Consider the following 5,095-nt stretch of genomic DNA (forward strand, 5'->3'; position numbering starts at 1 on the left):
ATAATTAGAATCTATTATTGCATGATTCCTTCCTAATTAATGGCTAATTTATGGAATTGGAAGTTAGGGTTTATACTCAAATTTGGGGTTTGGCCTAGAATCCGAATTTAAGTGATTTGTTAGTTCTCCTAGCTTATAATTGATGAGAATTGATCACCTAGAATATTAATTTCGTGTTGAGACCTATAGATTTCTTATTCCATCATTCTAGCTCATAAACCCCGTTCCATAAGTTGGGATTTGGGTCTTGAATAGAAGTAAGGTTTGAATGATGTTCTTCTTGATTCTAATTTCATGATTCGGATATGTTTAGACTTCCATTATCTCGAGGCTCAAAGGAAGGGAAAGACTAAGGTTTGATTATTGGAGACTTTGTTGTTCGGCTCTCCAGGTAGGTTATGGTTTACCTTATGGTGAGACTTCGATTAGCAAAGCGTATGTTTAGATGATATTGTTGGAGAATGCATGTAAACCTTCGGGTATGAAGTTGGGTTGGATATTGTCTTTTGGGGCTAGCCACCCCATTGTGTTGATTGACTTATCTTGTTCTATTTACTTATTGGCTCGTTGCCACATTGAGACATTGGGTAATTGTGACTAGTGATATATCATGACTATGATATTGCGATACTTTACTTGATTGACATTGAGATGAGATTCTGATTTCATTGTGGCTTATTGTGTAGCCTTATGTAATGACCCATTTGGTCATTATTGCGTTTTTACCATTTTTGCCCCCCTTAACTCATCCCCTAGCCTTGTTAGTACTATTTTGATCTGCGGGGACTGGTGGCACAGTTCCCTAGGCATCATTTTGGGTTTTGGAATGACTTTTAGAAAATTTGGTCTTAAAGCGAAAATCATTTGACTCGAAGTTGGCTTTTGGATAAATGTGCCCGTAATCGAATTCCGACAGTTTCATTAGGTCCAGAGGGTGATTTATGACTTTAGTGGTGTCATTGGTTTGGTTCCCAAAGGGTTCGGGTGTGATTTGGGTCATTGGTTGAGAACTGGTTAAGTTAGAATTGGAGTTGACCACGGTCAACATCGGGTCAAGATGAACCCGTGTTGATGTTTTGAAAGTTCCAATAAGTTTGTATGACGATTTTCGATATGTTCACAAAGTTTGGTTAGATTCCGATGAGTTTTGGATAAGTTTGGATTGTATGGTGATTGTTTTCGGTTTCGACGTCGATTTGAGCATAAAGGGTACTATATTGAGCAAACGGCCTTTGATTCGTGTTTCGACTAAATCATTATATCCGTATCGTAATTTCAGAACCATAACAACTGCAATCATCAAGTTTTAACATCTTATGAGGGAATTATGGTCATTTTACTAAGAATTGGGTTGCCAGATTTTTTTAGATTAATTACGAAACTGCCATTGAATTCATATTTAAAAATCTGCACTTTTCCAAATATTGAAACCACTATATCTCATTCATTATAAGGTCAAATGGAGTGATTCAAAAGCCTAACTTGAAGGAAATTTCTCAAGGAATCCATTGGAGGCATCAAAACCAAGTTTTGGGATCGCTTGGTACCAGAAACAAGGCGGAACAGCTGAACGTTTTTGCAATTTAATGTTGTTTGGAGTTTCTCTCATCTTGAAAGCTTGGGTATGGGAGAATTCAAGGATGTTCTTCAAGTTTCTTGCATGGGGTAAGGTCTAAACCATAATCTAAGTATTTCCCTTTGATTCATTCCCTTGGTTTAAGATTAAATCTATGATTTCTAAAGTAGGAAATTGAGATTTTTCATGAAAGAAAGTTTAATGGGTCTTTCTTGAGATGTTCATAAAATTGGTTAGACTTCCTAAGTTTCTTTAAATGATGAAATTGATTTGGTTTATGCTAGATTATGATGTATCTAAGGTTGTTAATCATATACTTTCCATTATTAGTGATGAATTCTTAAATTTAAGAGTTAGAGTCTATACCCAAAATTAGGGTTTTGCTTGGATTTCGAAATTGGATGAATCCTTGAGTTAATTTAGCAATTAGTTTATCAATTTTGATCACCTAGTGTTTAATTGGATAATTTACCACCGAATTTCTCATTTTGCCCTTGTGGGCCCTATTTCTCCAAATTCTAGGGTTTGTTTTTTACCCAATTTGAATGATAGCAATGTAGGTATCGATCTTCGTGATTTCTAATCTAGATTTCAAATATGATTAGACTTTCTTGATCTCGAGGCTCAAAGGAAAGGAAAGGCTAAGGCGTGATTGTTGGTGTTATTCTTTGTTCGGCCATCCAAGTAGGTTATGGCTTACCTTATGGTGAGACTTGGTTTAGCAAAGCATATAGTTAGATAATATTGTTGGATAAAGCATGTAAACCTTCGGGTATGAAATTGAGTTAGATATTGTCTTAGGCTGGGCCCCGTTGTGTGATTGGGGCTAGCCACTCGTTGTGTGTGATTTGATTGTTCTATTGTTGTTGGCTTAATTCCACGTAGTGATGGTAACATTGGAGACTATTGATCTATCTTATTCATGATATCATAGTATCTTACTTTTTGACATTTGATACGAGGATAGTGTTCTCTATGACTTGTGTAGCCTTTTATGATATTGTTGGCGTACCCATGCTTGATACTTGTGATATTGATCTGATTATTGATGTTGACTCATACATTGCACACATTCTCATCCTTCATGATATACTGTTGATACATTGATGATACTTGAGGAAATACTGTGATGATCTGGGCTCAGTTTGGATGAGAGTGACGTAAGAGTCAGATATCCGATGGTTGGCCCAGAATCGTGGATTGAGTGGTGGCGGTTGCAGAGGTTTGTGCCGGAGCCGTGAGTTACATGGACTCCGCAGGTCCCCCATGGGTTGTGCTTATAAAAATTCTCTGTGGGAAAGGATCCGGAGTCTCGTCTGTCGGTTGGGCAAAGATCCGGGACGAGTAGTACTTGAACTTCGCGAGTCACCTTGGGTTGTGCTACCGAGACATCGATACTTCCGTCCGCAGTACATGTGTACACAATATTGCATTGCATTTGCATTCATACATCATTGCATTGCAGTGCATTATGGCTGATATTGTGATGATCTGGTGACTTACCTGTGTTGTTTAGTTTCGGATTGGATATATTGAGACTTGGCACACTTGGGTTTAGATGCTTCAACCTAGGTGATGACGTGTACTTGGTTTTGGCTGGTGTTTGACTTATACTTGTTGATTTTTTTGCTTATCTTGCTTTATTGTCTGAATTATGTTTGCTATACTTAGCCGGCCTATGATACCTACCAAGATCGTGATTTTGTCGCTTCGCACTTGCTGCATTCTTTTATGAATGCAGAATTCCAAGTAGAATCTACTTCTGTTTCTCGTGGCTGATAGTCGCTCCGAGATTTGCTTAGTGTTACACCTCGAAAATTCCGTATTTGTTGCCTTGTGAATAGGCTAATGTGAGCTTAAGGTGATTATGAAATCCTTGCAAGATTGAGGGAAGTATTAGATAGCTTAAAGTGTATACTATAAGATTTTGAAGTCATGTGAATATGTTAAGTTTAGTTTGTTGAAGAAAGTGAAATGTAAGTCGTGTTCGGAAAGGTTTCAGCTATAATTGAGCTAATATTAATTTGGTAATGTCTTGAGGGGGCTGCTATAGGGCTCATTGTATGGTTAATGAAGTATTATGTAAGTGCCAAGAAGGTTCCACGAGGATTGGAAGTCAAACGAATCAACGAGAGAAAGTTTCGCCTAACTGTGAGTTATACGACCACTTATACGGTCCGTATAACTTTATACGGTCCGTATAAGGGGGGTCCATATAACATGACCTTTACAGAAAGGGACTTTTTTTTGGTGGTGAATTATACGGTCCACTTATACAGACCGTATAATGTTATACGGACCGTATAAGTGGTCCGTTTAATGTTATACGGACCGTATTAGTCCATCAGGTAGATTTTCATTTGCAGATTTTTATTTTTTGTATAAATAGATGGCCCTTGTTCTTTTATTTCATTTTTCATATTTTCACAAGTCTTTAGAGCTCCAAACCCTTCTCCAAGCATATTCCACTCCAACCCAAGAGAAAACAAAGATCAAAAGGCAAGAATCAAAGTGTTCATGTGTTAGAAGGCTTCCTAGGGTTAGTAGACTACAAGAGATTCTTGGGTATTGAAGCTAGGGTTTTCTCATGAGTTGATAGCTGCTCCAAAGCTCATTCCTATGAGATAAAAGGTTAGTTTTCATGTTTATTTCATGTTATCATGAATGCTTGGTTGTTGAACAACTTGGGTAGAAGAAGAAGGTAGAAAATGAGGGCAAAATGTAGCTTTTATGATGTTTTTGAGTAATAAGCTAATTTGAGTCATGATTCTTAGTATGATATGGGTATGATCTTGTTATGGAAGGTAGAAATAGTGATGAGGAAGCATCGTATGGAAATGTGCTAAGAATGGGTGTGAAGTTGTTAGTATAAGTTGAGCATGAGAATGAATTTTGAAGGCTTAATGGAATGTGATTACTTGATTATGATATTGTGGGTGTTATTATGGATGTTTGGGAGTTGTTTTGTAATACGGTGGAAGTTGAAGAAATAGGGGAAATGCTGCCCAATTTTCATTAGATCATGAATTATTCTAGTTTGAATTTAAGAGTATCATTAAGGCTTAACCATGGTATGAATCCTTCTAAATGTAGATTGTTCAAGCTTCGACGGCGAATGTTAAGTAGTTAAGAAGACCAAGAGGCATGTAAGGCTAACCCTTCTTTCATTAAGGCATGATTCCTTTGCTATATACCATCTTATGAGTTCCATAATGTCTTCCAAAGAACTCTATTTCCAAAATTACTAAAGCTCATGATTCTCGATATTTGTACGATACTACCACCTCCCTAATATGATAGTTGGTCCTCTACGGATAGATGTAACGAAAGTGATGATGGTAATAATGTTAATGATATTTATGGACTCTTATGGATACGTGTCTAAGTATGTATGACTATTATGTAACACCGAGCTTACATGGCCGGGTATGATACTTATCGCGCGCGCCTCTCGCAAGATTGGGTACGGATGACCCGTGCCTTGGTCGGGCCAGTGTAGAACACCAAGCCTTGACATGG

This window comes from Lycium ferocissimum, chromosome 3, assembly GCF_029784015.1.
Source record: "Lycium ferocissimum isolate CSIRO_LF1 chromosome 3, AGI_CSIRO_Lferr_CH_V1, whole genome shotgun sequence".
Lineage (NCBI taxonomy): Eukaryota > Viridiplantae > Streptophyta > Magnoliopsida > Solanales > Solanaceae > Lycium > Lycium ferocissimum.